This window comes from Rhinolophus ferrumequinum, chromosome 11 (genome assembly GCF_004115265.2).
Source record: "Rhinolophus ferrumequinum isolate MPI-CBG mRhiFer1 chromosome 11, mRhiFer1_v1.p, whole genome shotgun sequence".
NCBI classification, from domain to species: domain Eukaryota; kingdom Metazoa; phylum Chordata; class Mammalia; order Chiroptera; family Rhinolophidae; genus Rhinolophus; species Rhinolophus ferrumequinum.
The window spans coordinates 43,310,199-43,330,484 of record NC_046294.1 but is presented as its reverse complement, the minus strand read 5'-3'; the positions used below and the strand labels follow the sequence as shown (position 1 = coordinate 43,330,484).

At 45.0% G+C, this 20,286-nt stretch overlaps 1 protein-coding gene across 4 annotated transcripts in view; it reads right to left on the bottom strand.

The window, feature by feature from the left end:
• The window catches only part of DENND2B (DENN domain containing 2B), a 141,506-nt gene that overhangs the window by 89,654 nt on the left and 31,566 nt on the right, over window positions 1-20,286 (bottom strand). Inside the window, exons 1-2 of one of the 4 annotated variants that reach the window (XM_033120019.1) lie at window positions 16,600-16,700; window positions 9,689-9,777 (exon numbers count right to left, since the gene is read on the bottom strand). The gene's annotated coding sequence lies outside the window, so the exon portion shown is untranslated. Of the gene's footprint in view, window positions 1-8,964; window positions 9,214-9,359; window positions 9,385-9,688; window positions 9,778-16,599; window positions 16,701-20,286 lie in introns of those variants that run through there. The other 3 variants (XM_033120018.1, XM_033120020.1, XM_033120017.1) reach the window with 3 other exon arrangements.

The following is a 20,286-nucleotide window of genomic DNA, read 5'->3' as shown; positions in this document are numbered from 1 at the left end:
AAGACGGGAACTCAGAGAGGACAGTGATGCCCATTTCATTTCAAAACCACCAATTTCTCTGGCAGATTTTTTTGTGGGGTTTTTTTGGTTTGTTTTTTTTTTAAGTCTGAACCCAAAGGGGTGAGTGAATCAGGGGGTCAGAAGGAAGTAAAGAAAATAAGGAACTTCAGTGCTCTTTTTCCTTTCTAGATTACAAAGCCTCAATGCTCTCAACACAGCAGCTGAGTTAGTCAAGTCACAGACTGCAAACCAAGGTCACCACCATTGCCAAGTTCATCTCAGCTGTCTCAGGTATTTTCCTCTCGCACTCAAGTACTACCACACTTCTTTATAGTTGCCAGGGTCAGTCAAGTTCTTGAATTACCTTTCCCTGTTTGCACCCATTTTGCCAAGTGACAAAGTATATACCGTACACTCATGGGTCTGACCTTCTGATCCTCAGATCTTTACAAGTGAGTACAAGCCCCATGTGTGGTTTGTACAGCATGTGGTCTTCACCTCCTTTAAGCACTCCTTCAGAACACACGGTGGGTCAAAAATTGCTAATAAATTGAATAGGGTGAGGGATCCTGGCACAACTTTGTGCCAAGGAAACTTGCCTCCAATAAGGAGCGTCGGGCATAGTTTTGGTAGCTGTAAGTACCACCGAGCCCGAGCGTGTCCTGATTGTACAGGGAGCTACTATGGAGTCAGAGCTCCTGCCTGTGAGAGTCTACAGAAGTTACAACTGAAAAAGAAATAAAATGTTTGACCCTGATCTGCAGAGTTTGGTCTTCTAAAGGACAAGAAACCTTAAATTATAAGCAGCCTCTCTCAAAGGAAAAATTTGTGAAGCACCTACTCCCAAGAACTCCCCATCCTGCCCTAGGCCTGCCTGGGTTCAGCAGACCCATAAATTGGCACTGTTGATATGACCTTTCCAGGCTATATTTCAACAAGAGATAACAACAAAGCTGAGAGCTTTGGTAGCACTCAAAGGAGATTTGAGGGACTTAAAACACACTGCCAAGTTTGGCAGCAAAAGTTCCTGTTTCTTGCAGATGGAAAAGGAAATCTCTTTATAATTACACTTGTAGATAAGATGCACCAAGCGACTCATGCTACTCATTCTTGTTAGGAACAAATCAGAGCCATTTCTCCCAACGCACCACTGCTCTGAGAGCGGTCTGAGTGGTCACTGATGGGGAAAGTCTCACCTGGTGCTGGGACGTCAGCATGTCTCTTAGCAAGATAAAGTGCCACGAGCTGTATGGTGCCGCTTACTGTCTCACCCACAACCACTTGCCCAGATACATTCATCGGTCTTCATACCTAGCTCTCTCTGAGTATACACGCTCTTTTACCTAGGGTTCTGTCATGTCCCTCCCCCTGTGCCATACAACGTATATTACTTATCAGACAAGGTCCTTTCAACCTAGATATCCCTTTGGTTCCACCAGATCCCCCCTCTGGTTTATATATGTCTATCACAGCGAGGTACAACAGCTACGGCCTATGCACTGACCGGGAGACACTTAGTACTGCTCTGCTCATACTAGATATCTGCCCAAGACATAGAGGAAGGAGATAGCATTTCTCAGTAGAACAAACCCGACAGACTAACCACTCAGGAACAACTCTGCTTGGCTTACAATATAATAATGAATACAACAATTGTTCACATGTCATTCAGCACTAGAAACAAGGTAGTATTCTAAACACTTGACTTTTGGGCCTCACCACAACCCTGTGAAATACTACTGCCACCGCCTCCATTTTATAGAAGAGGAGCTGGGGTATGGACAGGCCAAGTAACTTACCCGAGGTTACAGAACTAGGAAGTGGCAGAGCCAGGATTTGAACCCAACGCTATGATGCCAGAGCCCAGGCTGTAAACGTTACTCTTCCTTGGAGGGCTCTAACTTACAGGTTTGTTTTTTAGCACGACTGGCTCACTCCAAAGTCTAAAGGGGAAAGGCGCTGTCAGAAAACTGCCATTTTTCTCCACCCAGAAAAGGAAACAGCAATGGAAGTTATTTATTCACAGAGTTGGTCTAAGTCTATACAGCAGAACAAACAAGTACCCCTCACATCTGTGGACCAAAATCTCCCCAGGGCCACCAAGTGGAACCCAGCTGCTTTCTGACTGACCTGGTGGGCTTTCTAGCTCACTATGGGCTGGAGCCTCTTTGCGAGTTGTTGCAGCCAAGCCCTATGCATCTGAGAACAAGTCGCCACTCTCCAAGCTATGAGAACTGAGTACAAATGCTTCCTAGAATCCAGGTGATGAGGTTCAAAAAAAGTTACTCAGATATTTTTTAAGCATAAACTTTATATGCTGGCCAACTAAGGAAAATAAAATGTATAAGATATTACATTTAACTTCATAGAACTTCAGGGAATCTAGTTGGAAAGATAAGTCTGCAAGTCGATGAAAAGAGTCCAAACCTCCCACTTTCTAGAAGTGGAAACTGAATCCTAGAGAAGCCAAGTTACTTCCCCAAGGTCATCCATAAAGTCACAGATAGAGCCAGGTCTGCTGACTACCTGGGCAGGGCTCTTTCTACTACTATAAATACAGGCAGAGAAACTCATAGGCGGAAGAGACCTGTAACACAGCTAAAATTTACTGAGCGCACTGGTGCCAAGAACTAAGTAAGCTAAGTGATTTACATAAATGAACTCATTTAACCCTTACAACAAACCTTTGAGATGGGTAACATTACTCCCAACTTATAGATGAAGACACTAACGTTTACAGAGGTTAACTCACCAGAGGTCACAGACAGTAAGAGGAAGAGCCAGACTAGGAACCTCCAGAGCCGGCTGCAAAGCCTGTGCTCTAAGCTGGGTCCTGGAGGACACACAAATAGGGTTCATGGAAGTGCTGGGGGGTGCTGGGGCAACCTGTGTGCAGAGCACGAAGAACGGCTTGTGAAGGGCCTCCCGTGCTGGCTTAAGGAGAACCTCAGGCCCTGCCCGGGCTGGCCCGCAGCAAAGGGGCAGGCGAGAGGCAGTTGTAGTCTCCCCCTGCCTGGAGGGTAAGCATCCTACAGGAAGATAAAGCTGAGCCTGTGAAGCTCGGGGGAGAAGGACCACCTCGGAGACTCTCCTGGGGTCTTACTGGGAAGATGAATAAAATACACAGTAGAAACTCCTACTGAAAGAAGAGTCTGGTTTGACTTTCCTAGCATAGTAACCTCAACCTACCTGAGAGATGCCAGTCTTACTCTCTTGGAAATGCTGCTTTAAGTGGATAATACTCATGGAAAGCACTGAACATTTACTATGTGCCAGGCACTGGGCTGAGAGCTTTACAGGTCATCTTTTCATTTTTCTTCTCACCATAATTCCAACAAGCTAAGTATTATTATTATATCCATTTTACAGATGCCTCACAGAGAACTGAGGCTCAGAAAAATTAAAAAGCTTGCCCAAGGTCACCCAGCCAGTAAACAGTAATAGTAATGTCAGGTTCTAAATGTAGGCTTCTCAGACCCCTGAGCTCCAGCACTTAATCACCACGCGACACTGAATGTAAAACAGTCATATTAAGTGCAAATGGCTCCATCAGAGGGGCTCTAAGGCAACACCATACACTCACTGAGTAATCATCAATGATAGTTAAACAAACACGTCACAGGTTGCTTCACTGAAAAGCAATCGATAAAACAGTTACCAGAACTCCGTAAGGGAGCACAAGTGAGCCCACCAAAATTGTTCCTCGAACAAAGCGAAAGAGTTCTAAAACCTAACTGACTTGATAGTTTTCTTTCCAATTTTCCCCGTTCCCTTTTCCTATTCCTCCTCCACACACCCCATCCTTTGACACTCTCAGAGAAGCTTCCACCTACGTCTAGAACCCTGGCCCTCCTCATATTGCCAGTCCTTCAGTTGGCTCTCGTCCATCATCCAATCAGTGCTTTAAACCAGTGTCTAAGCGTTGGACCCGCCCCATTTTTCCCAGCCTAAAGAATGAGATGGTCATTCACCCTACCATCAAAACCCACAACTTCAGGTCTATGTTCTTCTCTCTTAATCACACAGACAGAGGCTCATACTGAGGAGAAAATAACTATATCTAATAAAACATGTATGTGTTACGTCCCACCCTTAATACTTTTTTAGATCCTGCCCAGCTCTTCGCTCAGATCCTCCGTGTTCATCAACTAAATGGGTGAACAGACCAAGAGAGCACAGGGGCACCAGAGATGCTGCCAAACCCAAGAGCAAGTGAACAGGGGAACCAACCCCAATGCCAGCCCCCCAGCCCCCCAGCCCCTGTCTCCCTACCCCCACAGGGCTAGTTAGGAGCTACACACCACTGTCTCCTTGAGTCCCCTGGGGGCAAGCCAGCCTTCCGCTGGATTGTGAGGGCCTCCCAGGTACCACCTTCTATTGTATTTATCACCCCTGCTGCCTCTGAGAACTACCTTCTCCCCAGTCCTTTTGCCCAGGGACTCTCTCCTATTTCCATCTAGTCGTCTTCCTACCACTTCAGATCTTGTCTCCCATAACCTTCCATTTATCTCATTTTTCCCAAATAGTCGTTCATTCACTGTGCTACTTCCTATTAGTCAATCTCCAGCTCACATACAAACCCCTTCAGTGACAAGTCACACAGAAGAGTCTGGATCTTTGAAAAATGGGGGTGGTTTCATAACAAACCCTTAGGAACAGGTCAGTTTTGGTTAAGAAGGCTTCATACCCCAATTGTATATAATTCACCCTTTATAGGGAAAGTGCAATCAACATTCAGGCAGTTTTTAGATGAGACGAGTATTGTGATAATTTCAACAGCCTCTCAACAGAGCCGGGGAGAGAGGGACAGAGAGAGAGAGAGAGAGGGGGAGGGTGAGGGGGGGAGAGAGAGAGAGAGAGAGAGAGAGAGAGAGGATCTTTGGGAAAATCCTTCAACAATGTAGTCTAGACTCATTTAACATCTTCCTCTCCCCTCAACACACATACACACACATACACACTCACACACACGTTAAGTTTTCTAAGGCCTCTAACTAGAAACAGAGACCCCAGGTTTTGTCTGTCAGACACTATTGCGTGCCATGTTCCCCTAAGACAGATGCACCCAGCACGTCCCCCCACTCACCTCTTGAGACAGATGTATACTGTGCCCCTCCCCAGCATAAAATAGATGCACAGAGCCCCCCTCCCTGCCCCAAGAAGACACTCACTAAATTCAAGTTTTCCCACAGGCTTTAAACAGAAATCCCTGCAAACTATGCCAGATGGTCATTTTATTTTTTTTCTTTCATGCCCTCCTGGCCCCTTCTCCATTTTCCATGGTTCCTCTAACTCAAAGAACTCAATTATCTGCCCACAGATTCCCCTTCCTCGCCCTCCCCCAGCTTGTCCTCCACAGCCTGTCTTCCCAGGTCTTATAGCACACAGAACGGAGACCAAGCCAGAGCTCTGCAGGGCTGTTGCCTGGTCTCCTGCAGCCTGAGATACATGTTCCCTTTGCTTGGCTGCCTCAGAAAATTCTTTTGGCCCCGACTTTTTGGAAATCGGGAGCCTCTTAGGTAACAGCTAAGAGAAGCAAAAGGAAGACGTGCTTCCTTCAGTCTTTCAGCCCCACCAGCCTGCCCGGAAGGGCTGTGGAAGGCCTAGGACTCAGACCCTCCCCATTCCCACCTCCTCGGGGGGCCAGGCAGACCTCTCCAAAGCAGTCCTTAGAGTCAGATGAGGTGGGGAACGGAGCACAGTCTCTCTCTGCTCCGGGCCAGCAGGGTGGCCATGACACCTGGAGTCTGGGGGCCCCTCCTAGCTGTACACCAAGCCCTCAGCCCTAGGGCAGGAGCAGAGCCAGTGGAACGGAGGATGCTCTTGGCCTGTCCCCCAAGGTATTTCCAAGGTTCATCTCCTTGGGTAACTGATCATTCTCATTTTAGAGAGAGGGAGCCCAGGGGGGCTATGTAGGAAGGGGAGTAGAGGAAAGGGGAGACAGGGAGTGAGAACAGGAATGTTACTTTTTAATCCTTAAGGAACATGGCGAGATCCAATTTGTGACTCAGCTCTGGGACGCTGGATTGACAAGGAGTCGGGGAACAGCTGCAGCCCCAATCTAAGCTGTGGACAACTTCTCCTTCGGGCCTTAGAGGCTGCTGTGACATGATTCACCTGGAGAAAGGGCTCCGTTGTTTAAATGAAAAAAAAAAAAAAAAAATCTGCCTACTCTGGGTCTTTCCAGGGCTTCTTCCCAGACAGCACTCCAGGGCATGGCTGGCAGGTTTTCCCCTGTCTGACAGCAAAAGCTGAGGTGCCAGGTGGGTGCTCAGTCCCTCCCTGTGTCCCCACCTCGTACTCCATGAGACTGCAGAGTCCCTGAGGACAGATCTGGGATGCCCTTGCTGGAGTCTCCCCTCCCCTCCAGTTCTGTTCCTTGGCACTGTCCCATGGCATATCAAGTATCTCTGCCCTTGGAATTCCCACTTCCTCGTTTCTTTCTTTCTGTTTCCCTCTAAACTGTAGCCACAAAAGTTCCTGAAAGAGCTGCCCAGCCCCCAAGGAGCATTTCAGAGCAATAGCTCTGCCTGCCAGTTAGAACCTTGCCTTTCAAACTCCAAACAGAGGAGAAAGACCTCTCCGCGCTCTCAACAAGTTTCCCCAGCAGAACCGAGCAGGATGAGGCAACCAGCCCTGGCAAGGAGCAGCCTCTCTTCCAGCTACTAAAACTGATGACATCAAACCTTCCAGGTAGCTGTGGGACACTGGGAAAGCAAAGGGTCTTTTGGATTCCCTCTCCTCTATACTCAAACATATGAGTCAGGTGCCCTAAGGAAAGCACCGTCTCTGAGGGATCATTCCTGAGGCTCAAAGTCTATAGTGAACACAACTCACTAAACTTCCCAATCCAAAGAAAGCACTGTTTTTTCCTAACATCTTAAAGAAGTTTTTTAAGGTTTTTCTCATTTTTTTTTTAAATTTATAAATGCAAAAGAGAAGAGGTACTTTATAAATGGGGAAACAAGAATAGAGGCAAAGTGACTTTCCAGAATAGAGTTGGGCCATCCTTTAAGTTTCAATTCATCTTACATTATATAGGACTTGACTTGTTTAAAACTACTTCCATGGAAATTGTCCTATTTGCTCCTTTCAACAGTCCTGTGAAGCCCAGTTTTATCATTAACTTTACGTCTGAAGGTTACAGAGGTTAAAGGACTTGTCTATGGTTAAAGAACCTGGCCATGGACTCAAGTCTCCTAACCCCAAATCTACTATTCCTTCTGCAACGCCAAAAGAAAGGTCATCTGCTAGGCTCGTCCCACATGCAGGGAACGACAGAATGAGAGGGGCCCCAACCACATCCACACGAGTGGAGGAGAACTGAGATCCTGGGCGTGCATTGCCCACCGACGGGCCCACGGACTCAGAGAGGCCTCCTGCTCTCCTGCTCCCCTGCTGCCAGCAGGGTGGCCATGACACCTGGAGTCTGGGGGCCCCAGCTGACAGGGACTATGCCCTGCCAACTTTAATCCCAGCTGACAGGGCTATGCCCTGTCCCCCAGTAAAACGGCAGTTTCAACCCAGCAGAGGGCTGTAGAGTAGTAAAAAGAGGACTTATTTTAGAAGTGGCCTACCTGAGGTCCAGGGCCACCGCGTTCACCCTCATGGACCCTCAGGCCACCACATTCACGCATGCATGTCCACATTCAGAGAGCCCTAACTTGGGGGTGGCCAGTGCTTTCACTGGCAAGCTGACCCGAAGTTAATCAGAAGGCCCCCTCATTGTTTGCCAGAATACAAAAGCCATTCTGTTCAGAAAGTCCATGAAGAGAAACCTAAGAGCAAGGATAGCAGCTGTTCCTTCATCCCACAGAGAAACCAGCGGCATCCATAAAGTTGCCTGAGGTCCAAGAGTAAGTTAAGATATAACATGGCTGAGCAGAAGCCCAGCTACTGGGTCTCCATCACAGGGAGCGTCCCCTGCATTAACCCTCCTAAAATGATTACTGACAAGCTAGCTAGTTACCCTATCACCTATGAAAGCGCCTTTCTGGAAGGATCTCCTCTCCTAGGCCACACTGTGCTCACCACACACCACTCTGCTAGGTCAGAAAAAGTTTTACCCAAACACAGGACAGAGTAGGAATCCACAGCAAGCACACTGAGCACCCTGAGAGCTGGTTAAAATATTAACCCAGGGAATCCATCGGCACAACCCCAGCACCGCATGTCTCCTCAGGCAGCCTAGCTCTTAGTGGCTGCAGCTGAGAACTCACTGAGATACCTGGATACGTAACCTCTTTGCAGGGCCCCCAACCCCAAGACCCACCCCTCACTCACTTCCCCCCTATATATCTTTAAGAAAAGCCTATGATGGACCTTATTAATGGGGGAGGACAGTGTGCTTCTTACCAAGCTACCTGGGAGGGAGGGACACACACACACACACACACACACACACACACACCCCCCAGATATCCCTAAGATAGTCCCTCTGTCCTAATAACTGCTCCAGAGAGACTTGGAATTCACCACAGGCTCCTAGCTGAGTTCACTGGCTTTCTTTCTTTTTTTCATTACAGGTCAGACATAGCAGCACCAAGAGACAAAACAGACAGTGTTCACTAGAACAGACCGAGCCACTCAGAAGACACTGGAGTTTCCATGTAAGACCTACAAACACAAGGCTGGAGTGATGATAACTCGTTTTTTTACATATAAAAAAAACTCTTCTTATAAATATCCTAAGCCTTTGTTCTAAATAAAAGATGATGGTTTCTATAGTGAAGTCTGAACACTTCAGGTTCAGCAAGAGTGAGATCAACTAGATTTGCAAAGTCAAGAAAATTGGCTGTTTCCCTCCTCCTTGAGCTAATAGAATCCAACTGTTGGAGCATGACATCATTCCGGAGCCCCAAACCCTGAGCAGAGAGTACAGACACTCGCCTGCCTCCCACCAAACAGCCCAAGACTGTAGCCAGGAAAGGAGGAAAAACAATCGGAGTCCAGAGCTGACCTTACCTGAAAGTCCCGGTGCTTTCCTGCCCACTCCATTTTCTGCAGAGTTTGGCTCAAACCACAGTCCGTTAGGGAGCCCAGGGCCCCCAAACACACTCGCTTAAGCTCTGATACCTGCTGTGAGCTTCCCACAGCTCCTTCCTCTGACCTTTCGCGGTGCTCCTTCCAGCCAAATGAGCGGAGCACTGCTAGCTGGCCAGGCCAGTTGTCATGGAGACCCTGTTCTCACCAGCGTGCTAGCGCTGGCTCGCGCGCTCGCTCACTCTCTCTCTCTCTCTCTCTCCCCCCCCCTCGCTCTCTCGCTCTTCCCCCGCCCCCCCCTCAGTTCTGGGAGGCTTCCATGAAGCAGCACTGTCTTTTGATCAGCTCGGTTTTTGCACGCATTCCACTCCTCCTACCTCCCTTCCAGTCAAACAAGGGCTCTGGGCTGCTCCTGGGAACTTGATTGAACAGCTCAGAGGGAAGAAGAGAGAAGACAGTGAGTGGACTTGTTTTCCTCCCCTCCAGTGTCTCATTTTTTATAACTTGGAAGAATCCTGGCCAGGGGGAGGGAGCTAGCCGGAGTGCTTGGAGGGGAAGCAAGCCCTTCCTCTGGGTCCTCGAGCGGGTAGGAGGACCCAGAGGCATTGCCTTGACTTGTTTGTGCACTTGGGATTTTCCGGGCAGCAGCTGAGGCGGAAATGCACTCCCATCCCAGGCGCTCGCCTGGACTGGCCTCTCTGCTTACCTTGCTGCCTGCCCAGGTCGTGGCGATGGCTTTAACCAGTGCAGGGACTCGTGGTGCTAGTGCTGGTGCCCAAGCAGTCTCTCATCTTCCTGCAAATGGAGAGGAAAGACACTAGGTCAGGACCAGTGCGAGTCCTGGGCACATCCAGTCACAGCGCAAGCAACAAAGGTGACACAAATACAGACTCATCTCTCTGCCCTGCTCCGGGCCTGCAGCTGAAGCCCAGCCTTTCTGTGAGCTGCTGTCACAGCCAGTAAAATCACTCCTATCCAAGAGCTAGCCCTCAGGTTTACTCTCCCTATGCACACTTCTCTGCTTTGTAACATTCTTTACAGGCACTGTTTGGTTTGTCCTCAGAACCTTTTGAAATACACTGGACAGATATTATTGTCACCATTTTATAGATGGGAAAACTGAGGCTCAGAGAGATCAACAAACAACTAAGAGTGGAGACCAGACTACTGTTCCCTAGCCCAGTGCACTTTCCACTAAAGTACACTGCCATCTGATCTTACCAGCTAACAACTTTTCTGATAACCAGTCATGAAATACAAGGCTGGGTTCCCAGGGGAAGGAGGAGACTCTCTGAGTCATGGTGAGGTAGGCCTGATGACCATCATTCCAGCCTGAGGACTCTATGACAGCATCTACGAGATGCAGAAGTACTGGTGCCCAGTGTAAAGAAAGAAGTCCTACCCTATAGCTACAAATTCTGTTACACTTTTCCAAACTACTGTAACAAATCTTGGCCTGAAAGTTAGGACTGGCATTATCGGTACTCCTTTAAAAGATTGAAAAACTAATAATAATACATGAGAGAGGTCAAATGACTTGCTGCAGGTCACAGAACCAGAAAATAACAGGTCTAGAAATAGTCCCCATGCCTTTCGATGCTCTTCCATGTGTATTAAGCAGAGCAGTTGCAAGAACACCAGGCAGAGCGCGAATCAGGAGACCTTGGCAGTGCCTGGCTCCACCACTAGCCGTGTGCCCTTGGGCAAGTCATCTGACCTCCAGTTCTCACCTATAAAACCTAACACGACTGCTAGGGCTAGGAAGAGCAGACAGAGATCAGGTGTGTGAAGGCGCTCTTAAGTCAGGCACTAAGCTGAGAACTTCATTCATCTCAGCTGTTCTTCACCACAAACAAAAACCTGGGACTGTTGGTATCCTCCCGAGAAGACACTGAGGCTCAAGGAAGACGCTTTCCAATGCCGCTTCCTAACACGTGCTAGAGAAGCCCTGTTGGAATCTTGAATGCAGTGTCCCCTTGCAGAATCCTTGTGTTTTTAACCTCCAATACATCACAAAATTCTCAAAACAAGATTTTAAGTAACTTGAGTTTAAAAGGTAAATAAATACCTGCCAGGAGTGAAGGTAGGAAAAGTGTTGCATAGGCTATAACAGGATGGCACAAATCCTAAGTGGCGGGCACTGTTGCTTTAAAGAAGCAATCAGGGCTTCGAAGGGGCCACACCCAATCGCATACTGAAATGCCCTACCTGACCCGGTACCAGCTCAGGAATCCCTCACAGGCCCTCATGTGCCGAGTCTGCAAAGGAGGAACCAGCAAGTTCAGCACCATCACATCACTGAGCATCTCCCCCTTCCCATTCCCAGCCGGCATCCCTCTGCTCCTCCTGACCCGCAACACGCACATTCCACTTGCCCAGTCTCCATACTGAGAAGGAAGAGGTGATGCCCATCCATTTCTAAAGCACGATGTTATTCAGTTTTAATATTATCCCCAAGATTTATTGAGCCCCTACCATATGTCAGGCACTCCTCCAACAAGTATGAGGGGCTAGGGGCCAGGGCCAAGTACTGAAACTGATACAAGTCAGTCTCTAAAGCAACCTGAACTTAAAAAGCCCTCCAGACCAGACCCAGAATGCAGGCCATGCTCCCCCTAGTGGCATGCTGGAGTTACAGCGTTTCTCGGGGCCTGTCCTCGTTAGGGACCTAGGGAAGGGCCCGGTTCCTGGGAGCTGCTCTTGTGTCTGAGCTTCTTGTACTGGGCAAAGCCAGAGGACAGCTGAATCCCTTTGCTGCCTCTGCAAGACTGGATTTGGATCAAACCAACTTGTCCTGTCCTGAAGGATAGTGCTTTCACTGTCTTATTTGGTCTAGTATCTGGTAAGAAGCCCACATGCATGCTTGTGCCAGAAACCTGGGAGACATCCTTGCATCTCCCTACCTCTTTCTCCCCACATCCAATCCATTTAGCAATTCCAAATAATTCTACTTCCAAACTATATATTTTACCCATTTTTCTGCAACTCCATTGCCATCTCAGTCTCTCCCCGTAATTATTGCAAAATTGCTCCCATTTCTAGTCTCGGCCTCATTATTCCATTTTCTACGGAGCTGAATCACCTTTTACACCAGATCATGCCACTTCCTGCTTAACACACTTCAGTGGCTTCCCACTGCACTTAGGATCAAATCTAAAGTCTTATCAGGACCTAGAAGGCCCACATGATCCTTCTCCAGCGTCCTCTACGTATGTTTCCTGCCCTCACCCTCTCTGTGCGGGCTACACAGGCCTTCTTGTAGTTCCCTAAAACTGCCAGATGTTTTCCAGATGGTTACCCTCTGCCTGGGACATTCCCCCACACCCTAGTCTTTGCCTGGCTGATTCTCACTCACCTTGCCTCGACTTGCCTCTCACCTCCTGAGAGAACTCTTTCATCATCCTCTGATCTAAATGAGGATTTAAGCTTCATAGCATTCACCATCATCTGTTACTGCACATTTGTGCAGTTTTCTGCTCAGTGTCCGTCTCCCCCATGGTTCCTTATGAGTAAGAACCTAGACTGTTTTTGCTAACCACCCTATTCCCTGCATTTAGTAATAGGGCCCACCTCACAGCTGGCACTCAATAAATATCTGAATGAATGCATAAAAACCCATTTCTTCCTGTCCTATAGAAAGGAGAAACTTAGAACAGCTAGTTCATGCCATTCATTGTGTCTTTTCATAGACTAACAAACTATAATTACATCTCCTTTTCTCATGTGCCTTGCCTATGGGCTCCACCAAAAATTCCTGTAAAGTTTCCTTGTGCTTTGTTTCCCAGAACTTTCCTCGTAAGGTCACTCTCCGGGGGACGAGCTCCAGGGTTTTACAGCCTGTCCCATTACCAGAGTGCCCCTCAGAGGCACTCCATCACCAGTGTCACTGCCAAACCAAGCGGGATGCAGGGATGGCCCAACTCCCTTAGATGAGAAGGTTCAAAAACACTTACTCTCACTTCCACTTCCAGAAAATACAATTTTACTGGGGGGAAAAAAAGTCATTGTATGTTTTATAATTTGGAGGTGGGTGTAAAAATTGAAAACTATTGTCTGGGGGGTGAAATAATGCGACTTAAGCAACAGCAACAGCAGTGTGACTAAGTCCACCCCCGTCTCACAACAGACATTACCACCAACACCGGAAATCCTTTCTGGCTTCTTCTCTTGTCACTGCCACCCCACTGCAGGCACGACCGCACACACCACCTGGTGCTCTGAAGACTGCGTTTTCCCTCTCCCTGTAATGCTGTTGCTTCTATCTGAGTGCCTCTCCTTCTCCAACTAGCAAAATCTGGTTGCCTTCAAGGCCCAGCTCAGTTAACACTTCTCCATGAAATATTTCTTGATCTCCTGGCAGAATCCGTTTGTCTAATCTGCAAGCCCACAGCAGTTTGAAGATGCCTTTTTATGGTACTTGCATTATTTTAACACTGTTGCTTGCACCCCTATCTCCTTCAGTCGTGATCCCCTTGATTTCTATCTGCTTCAGTATTTCATTTAGAGTGAGCAATCAATCAATGTGTACAGGATAAATGAATCATTGAAAAAGACTCTTTGAAGAACAAAAACAGAAACAGTTGTCCCCTCCGTAAGATGATGGAATTTCAGTGGATAGATTTACACTGTACTAAGAGAATATATATATTAACATATGTATAGGATAATTAGATTCTAGACTTGATCACTCGAAGGGTTTATAGTATTTTCTTGTCTCTTTCAAAACAACTGAAATTCTGTACCTGAAAACACAGGAGCAGAGTAAATCTTTTGAAGTCACTCCTTCCTTTGAGATCAAAAGAAGATTCAAGGAAAGCAAGCTACTGTTTTGATATTACTCGTTGGATCCTAGAATGCCTAAGAGATGCACTGTAACTTCCGATGCCTCGGGGAGCCCAGCTCCCAATGCTCACCAGACTGGAGTCCAACAGCATCTCCCCTGAAGGCGTCCAGTTCTACCCAGGTAATTGGGAGTCAAGCATGTGTCCTGCCCAGTTCTCCTACCTTGGGCTCTGGCTGCCGTGAGAGCAAGCAGGTTAGCACAAGAGCCCTTTAGGGCTTTTCAATTTTCCTTTTCTACCTCTCAGAGGCAGTGCGGTTATGAAGGGAAAATTAAAAATTCAGGAGTGGACAAAGAGTCAGCAGACCGGACCCCAGATCTTGGTTTCTAGGATGGTGAGATCTTGGGCAAGTCCCTGTACACCTTAGGGCCTCAGCTTTTCACTGCATATAATGAGGACTATTAGAAAAGCTGTTCTCCAAGGGCCCTTCTAGCTTGAATGTTCTATTGTAGTCACCCAATCTTATTGTTATATCCTCGTCACTAGTCCCATTGCTTTTTGAATGAGTCCAAAGCAGCAGAAAGTCCTTGTTTCATGGGCTAGAGAGTCTCTGGCTAAGTCTTTCAGCAGAGCCCCTGCCCTGGAGTCAGCTGCCTGGGATCAGACACAAGACCCTCAGCAACAAAAGGCAGACCTTCCTGAAGGAAAAGATGGGAAACTCAGGCTTCCTGCCTAAGGAAGGCTGGAGAGAGAAGAAAGACGCCAAACACAGGCTGGGGACGTTAGGAAATGGCCTGGGAAGTGCCTGGAAGAGGACTAAGGCTCTGCCAGGGGCTCACTCCTAGCCATCAGTCTGAGACAAAGCCGCCTTTACAGAGCAGAAGAATTGGCAGTGTCTAAGTCCTCTTGGAAGACAATCTGCCTACTACAAACCAAGCAGTCTCTTCATGGGCTCTACTAGGGCCTTTGAATCAACAAAACAAAGGCCTCCCTCCAGATGGCAATCCCAGCCCTCCTCTTGCTGAGAGCCACATCTGGCCGGACCTCCAGTGCTACACAAACTTTGCTTGCACAGCCTTCCTGGGAAAACAGAAATACCCATTCTATGCTCAAGTCCTGGCATTTGTGGTAGGAAATTCTCCCAGGTCCTTACTCCTGCTCCAATCCCACCTCTTGCCACCCATTTACCACCCACCTCCCACACTCCCAAATACCCACCCCCACCAACCCTAATGCTCTGAAAGGTGTGGAAGTCAGCCTGTAATTATCCTAGATCTCACTGTCCTGCGGTGAGGCAGTTACTGGACACCTTCATGCTGGGTGGAACACGCTCTCCTTCGGTCTGCCAGGCTTCCAGCCCTAGTTAACCTCCACTCAGGTCACAACCCTCAACATGAAGCTCAAAGCTCAGATTCCCAGAGCACAGGATACTCAGTGGATACGTGATCCAGCCTCCTGGAGGATCTGTCATAAAGCTCATCTACGGGCTCATTTCCTGGAATCTCTCAAATGCACAGGCCCCCGATCACTGCTCCTTGTCAAGTCAAAACATTTTAACACCGGGCCACATAAATACAGTCTTGGGGCCGGGGAAGACTGGACTGAGGAGGCAATATCCCAGACCCTACCGCAAAGCGCCATTTACCTTCCTAGAATGGCCTTCTAATGCTTACTTCGCTTATAACTCCGATCTCAACCAAGATCTTAACCTGTCACAACTGAAGCTTCAGGACGGGGGAGGTAGAGTACAAAGTGGGGGGAAAAGAGACGAGGAATAAGAGGAATGTGGACTCAAATGGCTTTTCCATGATATAACCAAGAAAATACCGTAAGCCTGGGAAAGGAGTACCCGTCAGAATAAGATCTGGGCAAACTTATGAGAATGTGGGCCCAGACTGTGTCACTTCCTCCAGGCTGTCTCCCTTGATTTTCCATGGCTGGACTGGATTCTCTATCCCTACCCCCTACTCTTTGGAACAGTTTACTACTTCAGTGTCATCTGTGCTCACTGCCTTGCATTTTAGTGCACCAAGGTTTATATTCAGCTTAATTCTCCTTCTAGCCTGTAATACTCTTTAGGGCAAGAATTATGTCGTAACTCTGAATCCAAGTTTAGGGCTCTGTACCAAGTACAATTAATAAATATTAAATATATGAACTAATGAAACCAACCAACCAACTAACTAATCAATCTAATTAATATGGATCAACAATATCAGCATAGAACCTAAAGCATTTGGTGCTTAGTACCTCAGAGTGGTCCAGGGTTTCCACGGTGTAGTGGGTATACCAGATGACTATAAGTGGTATATGGACAAATATTTTTTAAATTTTCAATATTTTTATATTTATCTTAATATACATAAAAAAAACGGAGTGGGGGGAGGAGGCGGAAGAAAGAGGGAAAGAAAAAAAAGAAAAAAAAGATAACCAGCTACTAACCCCATTTTCACTGATCTCACTGATTAGAACAATGCTAAAGAAAGTATGTAACTTTTTTGTTTACTATTTGTTTTGTTTTGCTAAAATTAGTGAATAAAAGTTTAGAGAACCAGGACACTTGCACAGCCTCAGAGTATCTCTCCCAGAATATTAATTAATTACAGTGGCAGAAATAGTTGACAGTGGAGAAACCCGGCACACACTATCTTCCCCAACTGATCAAAGTCAACATTACTAGTAATTAAGACATATTGACATCATGTACCCCTCCCTGACATGACTCATTGGGATGGACAGTTCACCTCCGTGATGTTTTTCCCCCAAATCCATAAACTCAATCTAATTATTACAAAACATCAAACAAACCCAACTTAAGGGACATTATATTAAGTACCTGACCAGCACTGCTCGAAAGTGTCAAGGTCATGTAAGACAAAGACTGACTGAAGATCTGTCACAGACTGGAGAAGACTAAGAAGACACACCAACTAAATGTAACGGGTCCTGGGTTAGATCCTGGAAGAGAAAAAGGACCTTAGAGATAAAAGCAAATGAATCCCCAATTAAGTAAGTCTATAGTTTATATTATACCAATATTAATGTATCATGATGATTGTACCATAGTTATATAAGATTAGGGGAACTTGTACTGTCTTTGAAACTTTTCTACAAGTCTAAAATTATTTAAAAAGAAAGCTTTCAAAAAGCCAATTTAAAGATAAATAAATAAATAAAAGTATATATGGTACAAATCATAAAGGTGGATACGAATGACTCAAGTTTGAGAATTACTGGAGTAGTCACCCTTCACACCTACATTCAAAAAAAGCTGTCCCCAGAATGAGAATCATGGCTGTAAAAGAATATTTAATAAAATAGGGAAGTGTTCACTTTATATTACTTGGAAAAAAATAAATTATCCCATTTTGTTAAAAAAAAAATATGTATGGGGCGGCAGGTTGCTCAGTTGGTTAGAGCGTGGTGCTCTTAACAACAAGGTTGCCAGTTCAATCCCCGCATGGGCCACTGTGGGCTGTGCCCTCCACAACTATATTGAAATAACTACTTGACTTGGAGCTGGTGGGTCCTGGAAAAACAGACTTAAAATAAATAACAGTTTTAAAAAATATATCTATCATATATAATGCATAGAAAAAAATGTTAACTATAACCTATATTGAACAAAGAACAGATGGCACTTATTAAATAGTAAAAGAGACATAGCTTTTAGAAAGTAACTTGCCTAGATCAATTAAAATGCTCACACTCTTTGACTCAGTATCCTCACTTCTAGGAAGTTACACTAAGAGAAAATTCCAAAGTATGAGAAAAAACTGCATGTCCCAGCATTATTTATAATGAAAAGAAACAATCTACATGACAATCATTACTAGATTAGCAAATTTCAAGTGTTTTTTGATCATGACCCACAGTAAAAAATACATTTTATGTTGTAATGTAGTATGTGCATGTGTGAGAGAAACTGTGTGTGTGTTTGTGTGTGTATAAAATTGAAGCAAAAAGGTTTCTCAAAATAATACCTATCTTTACTGCATGTGATGCTCTCTGCTACTTTCTATCCTAAACTAATTGATTTACCAACCCATTAGTGATGACCTGCAATATGAAAAACATTGTACTAGATGGACTACTATGCAGCCATTAGTAGAGATGACTATAATCCACAAACCGGTAACAACGATTACCTCTAGCGAAAGAAAAGAGAAGGTGGAAAGAAGGCTTGCTTTTCACTGTATAGCTTTTTGTCTTTTTGAATTTACAACACATACATGTATTACTTATTTAGAAATTAACTTTAAGTTATGATTGTAAATTATGATTAAACAGCATCAGACTATGCTAATTATGCATAACTAAGCTATACTGCACTAAAATGGAAAAACATACAAGTGAAAGAGAAAATTATAATAAAACAATAATCACGTTAGCATTTTTTCCCTTTTTACAAAGTTCTAAATGCTCTACACTGTTACTGTTTTACTTCTACAATTTAACATATTTATTTGCTTAAATTAATGCAATTATTGAGGACACAGATTTCAAATCTAATGGTAGTGCTTTCTTTATTAAGCTGGGTGGTAGGTACATGAATATTCATATTTAAATTAAACATATAAAAACATATGTACTATGTATTTTTTATTTTTTTATTAGTTTCAGGTGTACAAAACAACATAATGATACTATATTTTTAATAATATTTTTTAAATGAAAGATTCCAGAAGTGGGCCCTCCTTCCGGGCCTGCCTCTCCCCACCCTCTAACTCAGGAAGACACACCAACCAAGTGTGGAGATAGAATTGAAAACCATCAGTCAATTGGATGCCTTCCATCTTTGTAAAGAGGTTCTAACATGGACCATACCACCACCATGGCTTCTGAAGATTTCCATTTAGAACTTCGTAGGTGAGCTAGTTTGGGCATTCCATTCACACTCAGGACTCTCGTTTTTGTCTTCTTTTGCTTTCCCTATTTCCCCCACCAAGACATTATTCATGCCTTCATACATTTAATCACATATTTTTAATCACATATGAGCTTTTCTCTGCAAAGGGACCATTTTTTATCTATCTTTAAATTTCTAACAGTAATTTCTTTACATACAGTAAGTGCTCAATAAGTATTTATTAAATAAGCAATCTCATAGGCAGAACTCCAGAACACAGTACATGAAATATGAAAAGTGTCAGGGACATAAAGCACTGATCACTGGAGACTAAGTATAAGTCATGCTTAAAATAATGTCATTACTTTTATCTAATGGAGTTAATACTGAATTATCGTAAAGAATAAAGGAGTAAAAGAATAAAAGAGTAAAACACTCAGCAACAAATAGCAAGTGGTCTATAAATAATAGTTTGGGAGTTTAAAAATAATATGCATACATATTTACATGATATATATTTGTATATGGTATATGTTAGCATCATATAAACACATATACATGCACACACATATATCAAAGAATGCAAGAATGCCAGGGACACAATTTGTCTGGATTTCAGAAAAATATCTCTTGATCTTGTGGATAAAACATACATATACTGGCTGCTGGATGGTCTGGTCACTCAGGACAGCGAGGCCCAAACAATGCTACAAAAAGGCTGAATCTGAACCAGGAAGAAGTACTCTGGAACTCTTCAAAGTCTGGACCCTCCCCATCTTTTTCAGATCCTAGCATGGTCACTCTTTTTATCAATGACTTGGGTAAAATATGCTTAACAAAAACGCGTATGACAAATTAATTGGGAGGGATAATTAATATACTAGAGATAATGACAATTAAAAAAATCAGGCCTCCACAAACTATTAGGTTGGTGCAAAAGTAATTGCGGTTTTTGCAATTATTTTTAACTTTTTAAATAGCAATTACTTTTGCACCAACCTAAGAGAACCATAGGTTAAATATAACAAAATGAAATTTTAAAAGGACCAAAGATATCATTTTACACTTAAGTTTAGGAAAAAAACTGCATGACAACAGGACGAAGACGGTATAAGTGAAGAGACTTGAGGGATGGCTTAATATGAGTCAACTGATGAGTCAGTTGATTTTGAGTTTCATTGACTGGAATACAGTGCACAGGTCAAACAAGGTCCATATCTTACTCCGATCCATTCTGGTTAGAACATTAGTGGATCCAGGGGACACACACTATTATTTGCAGACCCAGGGGTACACGGAGTCTTAAAAACATTTCAGGCAAGAATACTGAAAGAAAAAAGAAAATCAAGTCTGTGCAGTCCCTTAAACTGCGAAATAAGATAACATGTCTGATTCATGAGGCTCTTAAGTCCTCCTACAGAACAGGAAGATTTAAAAAAAAAAAAAAGCAACCACTTTTATTCCTCATGGAGTCATCTCTGGGGACTTGTGGCCAGAAAGCTGACAGAAGGAAGAGACAGCCAAGCTCTGCCTGACCCGCCCTTTGTCCCTCCCGCTACTCACACAAGAACTTCCCAATTGGGGCTCAGACCCTTCAAGCTCTAGCAAGGACACAGAGGAGCTCAGGAATCCAAACAATTCTTACCCATTATCTCCCCAAACCATGGTTCACCA